Source organism: Balaenoptera physalus (genome assembly GCF_965194825.1).
Source record: "Balaenoptera physalus genome assembly, chromosome: 1".
Lineage (NCBI taxonomy): Eukaryota > Metazoa > Chordata > Mammalia > Artiodactyla > Balaenopteridae > Balaenoptera > Balaenoptera physalus.
Window position 1 is genome coordinate 115,612,588 of NC_138882.1, and position 20,006 is coordinate 115,632,593.

The following is a 20,006-nucleotide window of genomic DNA, read 5'->3' on the forward strand; positions in this document are numbered from 1 at the left end:
TGGGAGTGAGATGGGTATGCGGGGTCAAGTAAAATTTTCTAAAATGAGAAACATTACAGTATGTTTGTAAGTTGATGGGAATGATCAGAGAGAGAGAGAGAGAGATATCTGAGGATGCAGGTGAAAAAGGAATTACTACAGTATGAAAGTCCTTGAGTAGCTGAAGAAATGGAATCCAGTGCACAGGTGGAGGGAGAAGGGCCAACAAGAGAGAAATCAGAGCAGAGAAGAATAAACACAGATAAATTTGCAGATGTGGTGGTGGGAAGCTGAGGATATTTCTTCAGAGGGCTTTGATATTCTTAGTATCAATAAAAGAAAGAAATAAGAAGAAATAAGAAGCAGGGTCATCAGTTGAATTCAGGTAAAGAGTCGAAGGTATTGAAGATTTGAGGAAAGAGGAGGAGAAGTAAAATAAACCTCTTGGAGAATAAGAGAGTGAGCTGATAAGGAAAATATAGTAGGATTGCTGAGCAGTGCTAAGAACCCATTGAGGCTTGTGGTCATAAATTTAAGTGAGACCAATCGTGGTTGCAGACGGTAAAAAAGGTAGTAAGGACAATGGATTAGAGATCCTGGTGGGGTCAAATCATTGTTGGAATCAAGATACTAGAGGCAATGAGTTGGAACAATAGAGATTGGTGGTCAGAGAGGAATGCTTGAAATTGAGATCTGGGAGGCGGAGCATTTATTTCTGATGAAAACGACCTGGACATGATCATGTTTCTAGGCGACTGAAGTGGGATGGAAGAACAGGTTGCTGGAGGGGAGAAAGTCAAGGAACTGAGAGGCCAGAGCTTTCCAGAGGTGGAATATACAAGGGATCTTACTGGTAATTTGTCATAAGTTCTAGAGGGCAACTGGAAGGGTTTGGAAGGTTGAGAGAGGGAGAAGGACTGAACAGGTTAGGGAACATTCAGAGCCATAGGGTGATAAGAATCCAGGTGATGAGCAATGACTAAGAAGGCTTTAATTTCTTATGGAGACTGAAGGAAACAGGATTGAGAGGTCCTCATAGTCTCTTCAGGGGAGATGAATAGGCTGTTCTCATTCTATTATTCTAGTTTCTTTCTTGGGACCAGTCTCTCAGGTGCTCTTGCATTATAGCCTTTGCCATTGTTCAGAATGTTCTTTCCATCTTCTGCATCTGCTGAATCCTCAGCTCCCTTCTTATCTTGCTCCGATCATCCCAGACCAAGGATCATCTCAGTTCTTCTAGCACTTACAGTCACATTTGATACTTAACATATAATACTGTTCTGTTCCTCCTGGAAAAGTGGTACAGATGAAACGGTTTGCAGGGCAGAAATAGAGACACAGATGTAGAGAACAAACGTATGGACACCAAGGGGGGAAAGTGGCAGGGGTGGTGGTGGTGTGATGAATTGGGAGATTGGGATTGACATATATACACTAATATGTATAAAATGGATAACTAATAACAACCTGCTGTATAAAAATGTAAATAAAATAAAATTCAAAAAAAAATAATACTTTTCTGTTCCTTAGTTATCTTTTTGTCATGTTTCCTGTCATCTCTATACATATCTTTCACCTCTTAATATGGCTTAGCAAATGTCAATGAATATTGGTTGATTTTTCATGAAAGAGGCTAACATCTTCCAGAAATTATATGGGTAAACTGGGGAAATGGTAAAGGAAAATTTAATTTAAATTTTTGCAGCAAATTTTTCAAATGTTAACAATGTGAGGACCCTTTTAAAAAAAAATTCTTAAGCACCTCTGGAAATGAATTTCCCACTTCGAAAAACATCAACTTAAGAAAAAAGTCTTTTATTATGGGAAAGTCTACTTTTTTTTTTTTTTAATTTATTTATTTATGTTGGCTGCATTGGGTCTTCGTTGCTGCGCGCGGGCTTTCTCTAGTTGCAGCGAGCGGGGGCTACTATGTTGCGGTGCGCGGACTTCTCATTGTGATGGCTTCTCTTGTTGCGGAGCACGGGCTCTAAGCAGGCGGGCTTCAGTAGTTGTGGCACGCGGGCTCAGTAGTTGTGTCTCACGGGCTCTAGAGCGCAGGCTCAGTAGTTGTGGTACACGGGCTTAGCTGCTCTGCAGCATGTGGGATCTTCCAAGATCAGGGCTCGAGCCCATGCCCCCTGCATTGGCAGGTGGAGTCTTAACCACTGCGCCACCGGGGAAGTCCAGTCTATTGGTTTTTTAATTATCCCTGTCCTCCTCCCCCCAAAAGAGGGTAAATGCTGCTTTTTAATATTACCATTAAAACAAAAATACAAAATGAAAACAAATTTCTTATTGAAATTATTACCGAATTCTAAAGACTATGTCTGTGGGACCCAGTTGAGGAACTCTCCTTCTTAGAGTACATGGTAAAAAACATTGGATGAGTAACCTAAAGAAATGTTATAGCAGGTAATTTTAACAAATACGTGGAACTATCCATTTGCAAAATATGTTAGGAAATAAATTTTATAGGGCCAAACATATAACAAGGGCTTGCACAGAGAGAGTGCTCAATAAAAGGTAATAATAATAACAGTAATAACAGAAGATCAATAACAATAGCAATAATAATTTTTAAATTTTGGTGTTTTTACAAGTGGAGTTTCAGCATTTCTTATATTTGTTAAATGAAGGTAATAAGATTTGTAACATTCACAGATGCTAATATATGTCCTGGGTGCTCCTGGTCTTTTTTTGGTCCCCCTGTCACAAAAGAACGTTTTTGATTTTTTCTCTCCTCCAGGCCAAAACAAAAGTTCTCTGCGGGGCAGCTATGGAGGTGGGGGCCAGGACGAAGCCTCCCCTCTGGAACCCCTGCTCCTGAGGCAGGGAGAGCAGAGGCTCTGCCACATCCCCTACTGAGCTAAGACCACAGGGATCTCAGGGGAGGTTGCTGTTCTTTGAAATGGTGTGAGGTTTCCTGCATTGTCAGTAGACCCGCTGAGGGGGAAATTAAAGGGGCATTGTGGAAACTGCCATTGGAGGCTCTGCACAGGCACAGGAAATGACAAGTGTGCAGGAACTCAGGCTTACTGGAAGGGAATTTGCTTTGGATTTTTATTTCCAAATTCTGTGAGGAATCCACCAGCTTGAATCAGGTGTCTGTTTTGGGCTCTGCTCTGCAAACGGGTTCACCTGACAGTATCTTTTCCTCATTAATTTGAAATTTGCTGGCTGCAAATATTATCAGTGAAAACCATATTCTAATCTTGGATATAGATATAGAAAATGTGGCTTTAGATTATGGCCTTAGGTTATGGTGATATATAAAACACCTACAGGTATGAATTGGAATCTTTATGGGCAAATTTTAGAAATAAGGTACTAAATCTGTCTGTAATAATAGGTCAACCGAGCAGAAAATAGGAGCACAGGCTGTAGTTTGTAGACCAGTATCCTGTCACAACAATTTTGGAACATTTGGTTCTTGTTCTGTCACACATTCTTAAGAGTAGTTACGCAACTGCCTCCAAGATGTTGGCTGTTTCAGACAAACTTTGAAGTTAGCGTCCCTTCGCCTCTCTTTCTTGGGTGAAAGGAATCGATTTTTATGTGGTGGTCGAGGGTCATGTTTCTCCTCAACAAACTTTATCTTTTGAAACTTTTAAAGAATTGAGCTTTAAAAATATAAGACTCTCGCTCTGAGGGAAAGGGGGCTCATTTTCACCTGTGGAGCACGAAGAGGAGGTTCAGGGCGGACTCTGGAGTCACAGCCAAGTCACATCCTCATTCTAATCTGTACAATGAGGATGATAGAGCTGTTATAGGGTTTAATGAGTTAGGATCTGTAAAGTGCAAAGCATATGCAGTACTATATGAGGACTTGTTAAAAAAGAAAAACAACCAGATGATTTTCTAATGATACAGTCTTTTAGAACTTTGAGGTGTTTGCTTCTGTAAGGAACACAAACAGGTTATTATGAATTTGTTCAGCTGTCTGCTAATCAACAGAATCTGGCGACATGCCACTGTCATAAAGAAGTGGGTCCACACCTATAGGAAGGGTGGTTCCTTGCGAGAAACACAGCCTCAGTAAATCTGACGCTCTGCTGTCAAACGTTTTTATGCAAGTGAGATAGAGTGCACCTCTTTATCTCACCCCCCTGCTTGCAATTCTTTTTGAAAAAATTTGGAACGAATGACCAATATACCACCGTGAACCAAAGAAAGTTTGTATCTTATGGTAACAAATACTGTAACTTGAACAAAGTCCTAATTTGTAAGAGACCAGTGAAAGGAGAGGATTCATTCCCCCTAGAAATCAGTTAATATTGCATTATTAAAATGTAGGGGAAACCCCTTTTCTAGAGCTTTGCTGGGGAACCAGAATTTTAAGTTTGTTTTAAACCTTTGCTCTATGCTTCAGGTGTCTGTATTTCTGCAAATAATATCACATTATTAGTGTAGAGATTTAGAGAAAACACCTATGTAGACATTGTTGGTTTTGCAAATACTGATATAATTTCTTGTGTTTTTGTGTATCATCTACAGAGAATAATTAAATAGCCCTAAATTTTAAAGATGTTTTGAGAAAAAAAAAAATCCCAGCCAACCAAACAAACCCCCCCAAACCTTTCATTTTGCCAATAATGTAAAGCTTTTGATGACAGGTGGTATGTCCTGTTGGTTGAAGACTTGGGCTCAGAGCTAGATGGATGTGGGTTTGAATCCTGACTTTCCCACTTATTAGCTGTACTATCTTAGCAAGTTGTAAGGCCTTCAGTATATAGGTAGGTTTCTACATAGGCCTCAGTTTGTATACAGCCTTATAGGGCTGTGAGAAGTAATTGTGTTCATATGTATAGAATGTTTAGAACTCTGCCTGGCACAGAGTAAGTGTTCACTGTTGAGTTACACATACTGGTTACACTATTGAGAATCTGACTACTGTGGACAGTTACTTCATCACTCTTTAAAGACAAGACACTGTTAAGTTATCTAGGACTTGGTTTTTCTCTCTCTTCTTCTATGCCATTTTATTTAGAAATTAAAAAGCCTTAATGTGATTGATACGTTTAAATGTAGGATTAAATATCCAAACACAGCTCACGTGTTCATGTCTGCTCTTGAAACTAAAACTTGACAATTTGAGGCACGAATACTATGTCATTTGAGTCTATGAGAAATCTAAGGCCTTGAATCTAGAGAGACTGTATCACAGCTGAGGCTAACTCTACCTAGACTGTTGCTGCAACAGGGCATTATGCCTATGGGCTTCTCCAAGGCCTCACCCAAGCCTCTCACACAGTAGGTGTTCAATAAATATTGGTAAGGAATGAATTGTTCATTTTAGAGATTTTTGCAGGAATCTGGTTGATCAATAATGATTTGACTTTTGTCAAACTATCTCCAATTGGGTGAGTTCTGTATGTATAGGTACAAGCGAAAAAGGAGGAGAAACACTTCCTCTTCTCTCCAAGTAGGGAAACCCAGTAACTTTCCAAATAATAATACTGTGTAAGTAATAATATCAGAAACCTCCCCATTCTACTCTCCAACGTTTTGAAGGCCTAGGACCATAACATTTTAGGACTGGAAGAGGTCTCCTAGGCCAAGCTCCTGATTTTACAGAGGAGAAAACAGACTTGGAGAGTTTAAGCCTATCGTCCAAGGTTCCACAGCTAGTCGAAGGGTAGAGTCAGGACTGGAAGTCTGGTCTCTGAAACCTGTCAGCCCAGAGTCATTTCCCCAGCCTCTTGGTAAAACAGTGTCCCTTGATTTAAGCATATCTTTTAATAGACAAACCGGGTGTAAAAAAGGAGAATCAAAGTGGCGTACTGATGACAGCATTCGTCAACTCATGCAGCGACCGGTTCATCCGCGCATGTATGCAGGGAGTTGCACGCCGCCAACACCTTCGCTTATATCGCGCCAACCTTAGGGTAATGCCAGTATCGCTGACCTGACTCCTTTATTTGTATTCATTTATTTAGCGAGCGGGGGTGGGGGGTGGGGGGAATGGCTGGGTAAAGCACTCTCAGCTGTTAAAGAGGAGGAGGCAAGACCCACCATCAGAGCGCATCTTGAGAGAGCAAACAGCATTGGAGGTGGGAAAACAACCAGGGACAGAATGAATGTGTGCGTGGGGACTTTTGCTAGCGAGTGGGCAAGAGGGCGTGTTCAGATTACTGGAGGTTTTAGAATTTTTAGATCAAGACGGAGGGAACCAAATAACCCAACTCTTCCAGAGTGCCCTGAAAAGTGCGAAGGACCTAGTTTAAGGGAGGGAATCCCTGCGGCTCGCGCCCACGTTCCACTCGCCCCCCCCCCGCCCCAATCCGGCTCTTCCCCGACGACTGGGACCCCCACCCGACGCCCCAGCCCGGGCGCACAGCAGCCCCGCAGTTCCCGGTACTCCCCTCCTCTCCCTCCCTCCGCGGTCCGAAGGGAAAGGCAAGCTGTGGCAGCGCTCGGGGTTCATCCGTCAGCCTGAGAGGAAAAGGGGGAGGAGAGAGAGAGGAGGCGGGCGGCGGGAGGAGGAGTTTCTCGGCGGCCCGGAGCTCCGGGGGGGACGGCGGAGGAGGAGCGCCCTTCCCCCCGCACGCTGATTGCTGTGGCGTCCTGCCCGTCCCCGCCCGCGCGTGTGAGGGGGAGCGAGTGCGCTGGGTCGGCCCGATGGGGGTAATCGAGGGTTTCGGGGACGCCGAGCGGCGCTTTCCTCTTCCCAGTGAGTGAGGGAGGGAAGTCGGCGGCTCTCGTGCCCGGCCACTTTCCCTGCGCGATTCCCTGAGCTCCCTGCAGGAGGAGAAAGTCCCCGGCGGGTCCGGATGGCGTAGTTGCGCCGCGGCGCAGCAGCTGCCGGAGCTCGCCGCCGCCGGGCGCGGGGCGGGGAAACTTCGCTCTGCTTTCCTCCAGCTTGTGGCGGGTGGATCTCCGCTTGACATATCGCCTCCAAGGTACGCGCCGGCTCGGCCCCGCGGCACTGCCGACGGCGCCGGGACGCCCTTGGCCGCACCGCTAGCCCAGCACCCGTTCCGGCCGAGGGCTCTGCAGGCTGCGCGGTGCCTGTCGGCGTTGCGAGGGGGTACGCGCCTGTTTCCCGGCCGGGGGTCGCTCCGGCCGCCCGGACCCCCGGGCTTGTGGGGGCGGCGTTGGTCTGTTAGTGTTTGCACTCCGAGGTGCGTGGGCAGCGGCCGCCCCGGCGTGGGCAGCGCTCGGGGCGCTGCACTGTGCGGGCGAAGACATCTACTCCGCGCCTGCCCTCACTCTTCCTTTCCGCGGTTTCTTCTGACCTCCGCGGGGCGCGCTGGCCACTTCCCACTGCGCTCGTGACAGCGTCGGTGGGAGAGATTTGTTGTGGGTTTGCACGCAGTTGCCGTTGCAGAAGCTGCGGCCCCGGGACTCGAGCACCGACGTGAGCTACGCTCCCTGCGGGCCGCGCCCTCGGGGTGCTGTGCTGGAGGCGCCGAGCGCTGCAGCTCGGAGCCCCGCAGAGAATCCTCCTTCCCGCGTTAACTTACTAGCCACCTTAGCCAGTTTATTTGGTTAGAATACGCTGGAAACTTGGACTGTTGCTAGGAGAATCTTCTTGCAGTCTTGTTCTTATTAGGGCGTTTGCCCCACTTTCCAGAATCATTTAGTGTAGGGAACCGGCTTGTCAAGCTTGAATTACCTTGACAGAGTAGAACTTAATGTGCCTACAAAAAGAGCTGAGAGAAATGGGAATTTCTCTTAGCTGTGAAATGGGAATAATAACAGTATTGGCCTCATAAGGTTACTGTGAGGATTGAATGATTTAAAATATATAAAGTACTAGAGCAGTGCCCGGCGCCGAGCAAGCGCTGCATGGCTATTAGCGGTGCTTGTCCTGAGCCCAGTGGGGACGAGAAGAGCAGGGAGGGTACGGGATGGTAGGAATGACAGACTGAGATAGGGCACCAGGCTTTTTCTGAACTCCGCATCCCTTCCAAGAGAAGTAAGCGAGCGGTTTGGGAGGAGAGAAGTCTCTACAAGTAGCAAAGTACATGTCAAGACCTTTTAATTTTTCTGAAATGGTACTTTAGATTGCAAACAGGTACTTCAGTGTGAAATTAGCTATTAATTTCCGGTAATAATAATAGCTCACGTTTATTGGGCTCAAACTCTGTGCCAGACACTCTCCTAATACGGGCACTTAATCGTTACACCAACCCTCTGGAAAAAACAGTATTAATAGCCCTATTTTACAGGTAAGACACTAGAGGTTAGTTACTTGCCCAAGCTATTACACAACTGTTAGTTCTGTCGGACTCCAGGGCTAGCTTAGTCACTCAGCAGAGAGCAGCAAGTGCAGTCAGATTTGTGTGCAGTGAGTCCAGGCGTCTTCTCCCATCCTGCAGCTTCCCATTTGAGTTGAACACAAATCTCTTGAAACACAAATCAGGTATCTGTGATCAATTTAGGTGATCTGCCCAGGGGGGCGCCAAATTACAACTCCTCTGAAACTGACTCCAAGTAATTATACATAGAACTCTGATTTGTATTAATTAATTCGGATCTTTCATCTTCATTTCTTTTATTAATTCTCCGGACATCGTTGGTCAGTGTTACTTGGCTTCCTTAGGAAACAGCTTGGGGTTGGCACAGGAGGCAGGGAAATAATTCTTACCCCCTTAAGGGCTATTAAAATGAAATTGATTTCATGCCATTGTGTCAGCTAAAGGATGTTGCTCTGTTTCTTGATGTTCTCTGCTTTTGGCTTTAATTCTGCATTGTTTAGTGTTTCAAGGCTTCAGCATGTTTTCAGCTCTTCAGTTTGTCTTTGTCATTTGTCAACTTTAATTTTTCCTGTTTTGATGGAATCTGACCATTACATGGCAGCTTGCTTAACAACTGTTGATCCAGCTCATGTTTTTAAACATAAAAATCACCAACTTACTTTTGAACCCCAGCACTTCAAAGGCAGCCCCTGGGGAATTCATTGTTATGTTGAATATTAACCAATAGGGGGTGCATAACACACTATGTATTCATGTCCATTAGGCACCTAAACCAGTTTTTAGAGTATTAAACATACATTTCAGGAATGGACAATGTTGTGGCTTTATCTAGCAAAATAACCAAGTTGCCTTCTGAGTTGACTATGGAGAACTGGGTTTAGTTTCAACTGATTACTGTTAAGAATGACTTTGAGGACAGGGCCTATATGTTGGATATATGTCAAGAACTCTCTGGTGTCCGGACAGATATTAAGTACACACACAGTTTATTGCCATTTGTTTTCCTTAAGAGGCATATGTAAAATAATTTTGTGTACTTTGAATGATATTTCAGATTATCTAGGAGAACTGGGAGTCTGGAGAGATCCATTGTGAATCCTTTTGTAATGATGCTCATTTGTCTTTTGTAGAAAACTGGATATAGTGAATTTTGTTCTCAGGGAGGTTGGTGTACTCACAATCCTGTCATTATCATTTTTCATTAACATCTGAGTGCAAGACAATAAGGGATTGTTATGCTGAGTAACAGCATTTCTATTCCAGTGCATTTTTCAGAGGCTTGTATTTTAGTATGGCAATAGTTCAGAAGTATCATATTTGTTTAGTATAGATGCAGTGTGTCTATAGATAAATATATAAACCATATTTAGGAATTAGCATGCTTGCAAAAACACTTAAACTGACTTTTAAAAAAGGTTTTCAATCTTTGTCTGAATTTTGTAGGCCAGTTTCCTTTCTTGTTTCTTGAGTATCAGGTAGTAGGAACTTAACTTTATTTACCAAGTTAAGGGTCAGGTGGATCCTATTTTATTTTATTTTTTATAATTCGTTTTCTTTTATTTACTTACTTATTTATTTATTTATTTTTGGCTGCGTTGGGTCTTTGTTGCGGTGCGCGGGCTTCTCACTGTGGTGGCTTCTCCTGTTGAGGAGCACGGGCTCTAGAGTGCAGCCTCAGTAGTTGTGGCGCATGGGCTTAGTTGCTCCGCAGCATGTGGGATCCTCCCAGACCAGGGCTCGAACCCATGTCCCCTGCACTGGCAGGCGGATTCCTAACCATTGTGCCACCAGGGAAGCACGTGGACCTTATTTTAAAATACCTTTCAAATTTAGTTCTTTCTTTCTAAATCTCAGCATTGCAGTTACACTTCAGAGTAGCATTTTGTTCAGAGTCTAATTTAGTCTTCCAGGGTCTCATCTAGTTTACTTATTCAGCAAACATTTATCAGGCCCCAACTCCCTAATAGGCTTAAGGTTCCTGGTGTTGGAGTTTGGCAAATTAACCATCCTCTTTCAGTCCTCTGATATCAGGAGACCTTAAGGCTTCCTAGGGCTTAGGAAAGCCTATACACATTCAAAATTTTTTGCTTAAAGAGAACTATTGTCCCATTCTTTTGAAGACTCAAAGGAATTAATCTTTCTTTTTTGCATGCAAACTTGATTGTATCTTGTAAAAGTCAGGTGACTCTTGCTTTTCTGAGGGCCTGCTCTGGGCCTAAGTGCCTAGGGAACTCAAATGTCCTTTGAGTACTAAGAAGGTGATCTTTGCTGACTTCTTTAGTACCTAAGTGATGACCAATTTCTTGGGATCATAAATTTGTGGAAATTCCTGACTTTACATCTTAAGCTTAACAGACAGAACCGTTAAAATTTAGAGGATGACTGCTAACTGTTAACATTGCTGTAATATTTTTCCTGGATGAATTTGCTCTGTGGTCATTTAAAATTACCCCTGTTCTTGATAATCCATTTTGAAAATGTATTTTTTTTTTCTTCTTTCATTGCTATTGGACAAAAACTAATTATAATCGTCAGGTTCATTAGTTAATGAGGACAGTCTTCGTGTTTTTCCTTTTTTTTTTTTACTCAACAGTTATTTTGAAAATGATTTTATCACTGTTTCAGTCTGTCCACTGGAGTGTTTTTCTTATGTTTTTCAACTTCTTTTGAAATTTTGAAACTTAAAAAATGTTAACTACTTTTTGAAATTTGCATGACTCAAGTTAGATAATGTTTTTAAGGGTCTTTAACTTAAAAGCAATCTTATATTGCCTTTAGGAACATGGATAGTTTGGAATATGAAAGAGTGAATCTAAGGCGTTTGTGGCTTTGGAAGAAAATTACTGCACCAAGATTCATGGCAGTAATTTCTCTGGTTCCACATCTTCAGAGTAACACTTGGAATGATAGCATTGTCTTTTTGTAGCATTTCATAAAACACAAGCTTTTGCTAATTTGTTTGGTTTCTAGTAAAGCAGAAATAAATCAACACAGCTTGGAAGTGCCTTACAAAAAAGGATTTGGGTCCATTTCCTGGGCTCTGTCCACTTCTAGACTTCTTTTATATCTTTTGAAATAGCACATTTGTTTGTTAACTGACATTGAGATTTATTTTCTCTGCAAAGTTTTAAGATTTAGCACAGATTTCTGAGCATTCTTCCTTCTCTTAGGGAGAAATTTTTATTTCTCAACCAAGATGTGTGCAGTATTTAGTGTTTGAAGCAACATTCATAAAATTTCTGTGTTGAGGCCCCTCTTATTTGGACCTTATTTTACTTGTTTTATTCTTCAGTTTTCCAGGCCAAACAGCAAGACTTAATAGGCTGACAAGTAGGGGTATGAGGGATGGAGACCATATTTAAAATTGAGATTATCCCTGAAGGTCTGAAACATGGGCTCCAGAAGCACGCCCTTAGGCTATCCTGATATCTCTTGTTTAAGATAATTATAGGAAAAAAAAGATTAGAGTCTGTTGTTAGTGCTGGTAATTCCTTTAATGCTGAAAGCTGCAATTTCTGGGAAGAGGACTCAGAGTGATATAAAAGTTCATTTTTAGGATTTAATGTTAAATTGTTGCCACAGTAATAATTTAGAATCAAGTCTGAAGTGTTAGCTCTGTCTTCACTTTAAGGAAAAGGATGGTAATCCAGAAGCATATACTTTCCCTACCTCTAGGGCACTGGGCTCTGGGAGAAAGGGGACTTCAGAATTCCGTGCTGTTTGCAGAAGAAGGAAGAATTGGGTGCTGTTTGTTATGTCCTTCCAAGCACATAATTCATTTTTCTGGTACATGCTGAAGGTCAGGTTTTTGTTTGAATTTGCAGATGGACCATTTGTAAAAACACATTTAAGTTGATTAGTCCCTGAAAAAAAATGATCTTTAGAAAATAGTCTTTACAGATCCTAGTCCTTGAGTTTTCCTGTGATCAGATTGCCCTGGGAGAAGCTCTGGAGTTTACAGGCATGATGACTAACCACCAGTGATGGGTTAGAACACCAAGTGGACCAGGTGGAGGGTCTAGCAGAACTTTGGAGTTCTTTTTTTAAATTCTTATTATACTATTTTATTAATGGAAACTTGATGAATACTTAATTTCATTTGGTGTGTGAAAAAATTCCCTTTTGGGAGTATAATTCAGTTAGCATTTTTAGTAATTTATGTGTTTTGACATATGAAATTGGTCATTGGATGGAAAAATACACTGGTGGCTATTTGCAAATTTCATTTCATAATTAACTGCATGATGATTGCTGGAGCAGAATGTTGCTTTTTTTTTAATACTTGGAAGGTTATTTGGGGTGAAATACTTAGATTCCAGTCTCAAAACCCTGTGTTCATGTGGTACCCTAAGTACTTTTGTGTGATACTCCCTGTGTTGTTTTGAGTTATCTCTTTTCTGTTTTTTTTTTTTTCTTTAAAACAAAACATACTCAAACACAAAACTCTCCTTCTAAGTGTCCATAAAGAATAAACGTCTCATTTGGTTATATTCTACTTTGTGCAGTTGGCTGGCACATGAAATTCAACTTCGAGGGAAAGCACCATTGACTCATTACATACATTTTGCATCACTGCAGTGTAAGGTCTTCCCTATGTGTGTGGGAGAAGTTTCTGATCTTCTAAATGGGCATGTTTACTATTGCTGGTCTATCTCTTTTTGTCAAAGCCTTTCTGAGCAGACATTCCTCTTAGTTTTCGTATTTTTGTGTCTTTATAGTTACTTGTTGTGTAGTCATAATATACCATGTGAATCACGAAAAAATATGTAGCACCTGCCTTTTTGTTTTGAGTCCATCATACTTATCCATTACAATGCTGTGCAGCCATTGGATGCATCGTGTTTTTGACACAGGAGCCAGGGGAAGGATGACCTACTTGATACATTTTAATTTTTTTTTTTTTTTTTGGTACTTATGCCTTTTTCAGTTTGAGGCATCTTTTTTTCATTATTAGAGTGGCTGCTCTCTATGATATTCAAGGTTTTAATTTCATTCAGTGTGTGGGCAAACAGGGAGGTTTCATGTAGAGGCAGTTCTACTAAATAAAAACAAACAAACAAAAAAACCAAAAAAAAAAAAAAAGAAACACTTCCAGAAAGTATCATATATAGATACGTTGTTGGGTAAGGCTTTGGTAATGTTCAAATGGGAGATAACTGAACACACAGCAGGGTCCCACTTAGCTTAACTGAGTAGGGAGGCTAGGAGAGAGAGGGGAGTGTCTAATTTATTAGGAGAAAATTCACTTTTGCATAATAATAAGCATTTAAATGTTTTCTTTGGAATTAATATGTATTTCAAGTAGTTATACAGGTAATAGATTTGCAAAAGAAATTTTGCTAAGGTTGAGGTTCTGTAGTTGGCAACTCTTTTAACTCTGAAGATCCTGTTCTCTGAAGCCAGGAAAAAACAGCCTGTTTCCAATTATAAATCACAAAAATAGGGAAATTAGGCCAAGAAAAATGATCATTTGGGGGTTGGGTTGCTTTTTTTCAGAGGGTAAAGGAGAAAGGACCATAGATGCACATTTTTAAAAAATCTGCTAGTTATTCTGTTGGTTTTCAAATGTTTTTCAAGCATTCTATATTGGAAATTAAGAATAATTTTAGGATTAAAGACTCTTCCTCCTTCAGCTCCTTTTTGTTTCTCAGAGAGCAAACAGAAGAGCAGTTAGGCAGCTTCTGCTGAGACTGAGGGGCTTGGTCTCAGTGTTTTGGGCCCCAGCTGGTAATACTGGTAAAGCCTTTTCCTGTCTGAATGGTGCCCGGTTATGGGCTTCCAGCATCATACCAGGTAGTTGATGCTGTGGTTTTTTGTTATACTTTATACTATGCTTCAAACGGAGATGTAGTCCCTGTGGATTAGCATTACTCTGCTTGGGGAGAAAGACTAGCGATGCTAGTGTGAGAAGAATCAGAGGTGAGAAGCCAAACTGGGAGTTGGATGATGTGTGGGTGAAGATATTGTCCTCAGCACTTGTCGGAAGCAACTAGCCTTTCTTAAATAAAGCCTGCTGCTAGTTTCAGGATTAGTGGTCCCATGAGACCCAGGTGTTAACTAAGAAATCTCCTTTCTACCGCCAGAAGATCACCACCAACAGATCCTAGTTCCTGTTTCTCACACCTTACACCTCCAGAGTGCTGAATAAAACTTTCCTGATGGTACAGAATCTTTGATAACAACGTAGTCCGTCGGGGCCAGTGGTGTGCAGCTATTGGCTCTTTTCTTCTCACCTCGGGTTAACAACTCGGCCTGCGGCAGGCGGGCTCCCACGCCCACTGCACCGTGACCCATGATGGGCGGGCGCCAGAAAAGGTGCGAAGTGCAAAATTCCGTGCTTGTTTTCAGTTAGCATCTTCATTGTCCTGTCTTTGGTGCATTTGCTGCTTTACTCTCCGCCCCCCGCCCCACGTTTTATTACCTTGGTTTCCGGGAACTACTTGTCTTGGTTTTCCCCATTTCCTGCCCGATCTGTCTTCAGTTTTCCTTCTCAGTGCTGGCTCCGTGCGGGTCGGCGTTCTCCAGCTTGCATCTGCCCTTTCCCTCCTCTCCTCGGTTTTTCAGTGGCTCATGTTTCCATGCCTCAGTGGCCACGTCTATGCCAGTAACTCCCAGTTTTATACACTATACCCTATTTCCAGCAGCTACCTGGCTATTCTGTAGGTTTTACTGTTAGAACTAAGTCCCAAATCCGACATACAATTTCTCTGTGGTCCCCAGTCTCAACTCCTTTATTTCCCATGTCAGTAAGTGGCACCAGTTATCAAGCTAGGAGCCTCAGGCATACTCCGTTTCCTTTTGCTGACTTCCCCCAGCTGAATCCCGCAAATCCCATGGTGTGTTACCTTTAGCAGATCTCAACTGGCATTTTCTTTTTTCCCCCCGAGTTCCAGGAAACTTTATTTATGGACACAGAAATTAGAATTTCATATAATTTTCAACTTATCATAACGTATTATTATTCCTTTGACTTTTCTCCATCATTTTAACATGTAAACACCAATCTTAGCTCTAGCGTAGGAATTGGCGAAATAGGCCTGTAGGTCAAACCCTGCAATTGACATTTTCTTCTCCATTTCCAAATCATCATCTCACCTGGACTACTGCAGACGTACTCCAGGTGGTTTTCCAGGCTTCAGCATCTCTATGTCAAATTGTTCATCCATCATGATTGGTACCTTCTAAAATACAGATCTGTGTTTTCTTTTCTTACGTTTTAAAAGTGTCTGCTGTTCCATTATCCTTGGCATGGGATGTCTGGTTATTTACAATGTAGCTCAGCCCACTTTTTCAGCCATCATTCCTTCACTTCTTCTGCGAACCTCACTGTGTTCATACCAGACTCCTTATGGTTTCCAGAGCACGCTCTGTGCTCTCATGCCCTGTTTCTTCAGTACTGGTCTCTTCTCTAGCATCCCCTCCTTTCCCTCCTTCCTTGTGGCCCCCTGCTTACTCATCCAGGCTATCTCCGTGGTCAGCTTTTCTGGTGACGCTTCACATGGCTCTTCCTGGCAGGTGGTTGGTTGCTTCCTCCCTGTGTTTCTCTTGCAGCGTTTCTCCTGTTGCCTCGTGAGAACTTAACTTTTCTTCTTCTGCCAGATTGTAGACTTCTAGAGCAGGATTGAGTCTTACTATCTTTGTATCCTAGGTGTGTGGCATGGGCATGACATACATGTTATCAAATTGAATTCTTCAACTTGGTTCCATTTCTGTTAAAGCTTGGGGGAAAGATCGAGTTTACAGCTGATATAGATTGTAACTTTTTGTAGAAAAGACAAAGGAAATAATCAGCTCAGAATCATAGAGTTTAGCATTAGATTGGGGCTTAGAAATGAGAATTATTTCTGAAGAGAATTTTCAGGTCCCTCTAAAGAGGAGGATAACCAGGTATAGAGAGGTTAGGTGGTCTGCCCAAGACTGCACAGCTGGGAGTAGTGCTTCCCTCTGCCCCTCTGCAGTATTCTGCACCCAGTAGCCAGAATGGCCCTGATAAAACCTAAGTCAGATGCTGTTATTCCTCTGATTAAAACACTCTCTTGTTCCTGTCTTTCTCAGAGTAAAACCCCAAATCCTTATAATGATCCATAAAGCCCTGTACAACCAGCCGGTGACTCCCTTGCCTGTTACCTCTTTGACCTCACTCGTCTGCTTTCTGGCTTGTTTACTCTGCTCCAGCTGCTTGACCTGCTTTACCTTCCTCATACTAGACACACTCTGTCTCAGGGCCTTTGCATGTGCTGTTTTCTTTGCTTGGACTGTTTTTCTCCCAAATATCTACAGAGCTCCTTTTTTTTTGAATTTAATTTTATTTATTATTTTATACAGCAGGTTCTTATTAGTCATCCATTTTATACACATTAGTGTATGCATGTCAATCCCAATCTCCCAATTCATCACACCACCACCACCTCCCCCGCCGCTTTCCCCCTTGGTGTCCATACGTTTGTTCTCTACATCTGTGTCTCAATTTCTGTCCTGCAAACCGGTTCATCTGTACCATTTTTCTAGGTTCCACATATATGCGTTAATCTATGATATTTGTTTTTCTCTTTCTGACTTACTTCACTCTGTATGACAGTCTCTAGATCCATCCACATTTCTAGAAATGACCCAATTTCATTCCTTTTTATAGCTGAGTAATATTCCATTATATGTATGTACCACATCTTCTTTATCCATTCGTCTGTTGATGGGCATGTAGGTTGCTTCCATGACCTGGCTATTGTAAATAGTGCTGCAGTGAACATTGGGGTGCATGTGTCTTTTTGAATTATGGTTTTCTACAGAGCTCGTTTCTTATAGGTCCTTACTCAAAACAAAAAAAACAAAGACTCCCAAATACTTCCTTTCTCTCTTCTCTGCTTTATTTGTTTTCTTAGCATTTATCTCTACCTCACGTATAATTATATATCTTGTTAATAATCGGTCTCCCCTGACAAGAATGTAAGCTCCACAAGGGCAGGGATTTTTACGTGTTTTATCCCTGTTGAATCCTCACACCTAGAAGAGTCCTGCACTGACTGAGCAGGCACTAGATAAATATTTGTTGGATGAATAAATAAATGAGAAGAAGCAAGATTTGTGGATTTCTTATAAATCCAGTTAAATGTACATTTATGGCGTTAAAAAGGGAAAACCATCAGATATGTCTAGAAGGAGAATCTGATTTTTAAAAAGCCTCGTTCTAGACCTGTCAGACTAGAACACTGATCTCTTTAATTGTCTGACTTGATCTTTAATTGTCTGACTTGAAGCAGCAACTGTGGGTTCTCCTCAGCCTTAAAAGTGGTTTGGGAAGACTCCCATTTTACCTCTAAAAGGCTAGGGCTTGCTGTGGTTTCTCTCTGCCTGTGGTTTGCCCTTTAACCCATCAGACTGCAAAGATGAAAAGTAAACACAGCATTAAAGAAAAGAGCTGGGGGAGAGGGTATGGGGCAGAGGAGCAGAATTTCCTTGTGGTCCTGACATCTTCCCTTGGCTCTGGGCCCATCTACAGGGCTGCTCACCGGACCTTCTAGAGTTGCTTTGGGGCTGTGCTCTAAGGAACAGTCTGGAGACTGCCAGGCCAGACTCTTAAATTTTGCTTTGATGTTCTTATTTCTTTGAAAAGAAATGTTTAGTTTAGACAAAAAGGACATTGGAGAAAGGATTTTTTAAAAATTAAATTACTGTCTTAATTTTGCAGAGAGGTTTTAACCCTTTTCAAGACAGCAGTTGAAATTACCACTTGTGGACTTCCCTGGCGGCCCAGTGGCTAAGACCTCCGCGCTCCCACTGCAGGGGGCACGGGTTCCATCCCTGGTTGGGGAAGTTCCACATGCCTTGAGGTGCGGCCAAAAAGAAAAAAAAAAAAAACTACCACTTGCTTCTCTCAGTGGTGCTTGTGGGGATCTGGTCCTTTGAAACCAATGACTTAAATCCAAGGGGGTGGTAAATTATACTTCTGAAGAAGCCTCCAGTTCTTGCGGATGGGGGTTGGGTTGGGTGTAGAGCTCATTTATGTTAGTGTAACAGTGATGGTAGAGGCATTAGCCCCCCTCTCTTTTTGTGATAACATCAGTATGGTTCCTACAGAGCCCTCCTCATCAGGACAGGAAGCCCAGCCAAGGAAGTCAGAGGCTTAGTAGGATGTTATTGGCCATGTACAAAGCTGCAGCATAATTTAACCCTGGGATTCAAAACCATCAAATTGAAAGTAAATTGTCTTGAATGGAGTTGTTGTCAATGACCTAGTTAAAAATCAAAGCTACCATTTCCTGAACCCTAAGAACATATGAGGTATTAAGTGCTTTATATGTTATTAACTTACTTAATCCTCATAACAACCCCATTAGGGAAATAGAATCATTATCTCTACTTTATAGACGAGGCATGGAGGTGTTTATCGAGTTGCCCACAGTTATACCACTGGAAAGAGGCAGAGCAGAGGTTTGAACCCAGGTAGGCTGGGTCCCCCCCCTTTCCACTATACTATACTGTACTGTAGTCTGCTCCCAGAACACACCAAGCATGCTGTCAGTGCAGGGCCTTTGCACTTGTTATCCCCATTGCCTCGGATGCTTTTCTTTCAGATATTCATAGCTCTGCCTCTCATCTCTGTGCTCAAATGTCACCTCATCTGAGAGTCCTTCTAAAAAGGGTTCTGGTCACCGATCCCACTTCGGGGGAGTGTGTTCCCTCTACACCAGCAAGCAATTCTCAGACACTGGCAGCGTCTCAGCTCTGACACGATCTACTGTCCACCCAGAGATAGCATCATCTTCCACAGGTTAAGGACTCAAAGACCACTGTCCACTTCATTCACCAGTCAGAAGCCCAGGTTATTACCTGGGATTTTGACCCACTGGCTGCAGATTGGAGGTTCCCAGGACCTCCTCCTTGGACTTCAGACACCAGTCCCAGTCGCAGGTCCACATTGTTACCTGTACTTCTGACCAGGCTGGCTGTAAATCAGAGATTCCCATGACCCCACCTTGGATTTGATTAGTTTGCTAAGAGCAGCTCACAGAACTCAGAGAAAGATTTTACGTATTAGATCACCACTTGATTATAAAAGGATATAAGTCAGGAACAGCTAGATGAAAGAGATGCAAAGGGCAAAGTATGTGGGAAAGGGGCGCAGAGCTTCCATGCCCTCTCCAGTTGCCCCACTCTCCCAGCACCTCCTTGTGTTCACCAACCAGAAGCTCTCTGGACCTTGTCCTTTTGGGTTCTTATGGAAGCGTCTTCACACAGGCACAATTGATCAAATCATTGGCCACTGGTAATCTCCCGAGGATGGGTAGGGGTAGGGGGTGGGACTAAAATTTCTGATCCTCTAATCACGTGGTTAGTTCTCCTGACAGCCACCCCCCATCTTTAGGTGGGGTCTAAAACTGACCTCATTAACATAACAAAAGACACCTTTATCTCTCTTGTCACTTAGGAAATTCCAAAGGTTTTTAAGAGCTTTGTGCCAGAAACAGGATGAAGACCAAATACCTATTTCTTATAAATCACAATATCACACGTTCCCTGACCACCCTATCTAAAATAACATTTCTCTTCTCATCATTCTTTCTCTTTAACCTGCTTTATTTTTCCTTCACAGGATTTACCACCATTTGACACATTATAAATATATAATGTCTCTCATTAGAAGGTAAACTCCATGAAAACAGTGTCATGTTTAGTTCACTGCTGTGTCCCCAGCTCCCTGAACAGTGCCTGGCACATGGTAGGTGCTAATAAATAATGAATAAATGAAGTAAAATAAAACTGCTGATTAAGCCTTGCCTCCGTGGTTTCAAAACAAAATAACTTATCCCTTATGTCAGATCTAATCAG

General features: G+C 42.5%; 1 protein-coding gene across 12 annotated transcripts in view; it reads left to right on the top strand.

Moving 5' to 3' along the window:
* The first annotated feature begins 6,406 nt into the window (after positions 1-6,406).
* TGFBR3 (transforming growth factor beta receptor 3) overlaps positions 6,407-20,006 on the top strand; it is a 198,569-nt gene continuing 184,969 nt past the window's right edge. For 6 of the 12 annotated variants that reach the window (XM_082476808.1, XM_082476821.1, XM_082476809.1 and 3 more), the window contains exon 1: positions 6,610-6,878. The gene's annotated coding sequence lies outside the window, so the exon portion shown is untranslated. The other 6 variants (XM_082476818.1, XM_082476814.1, XM_082476817.1 and 3 more) reach the window with 6 other exon arrangements.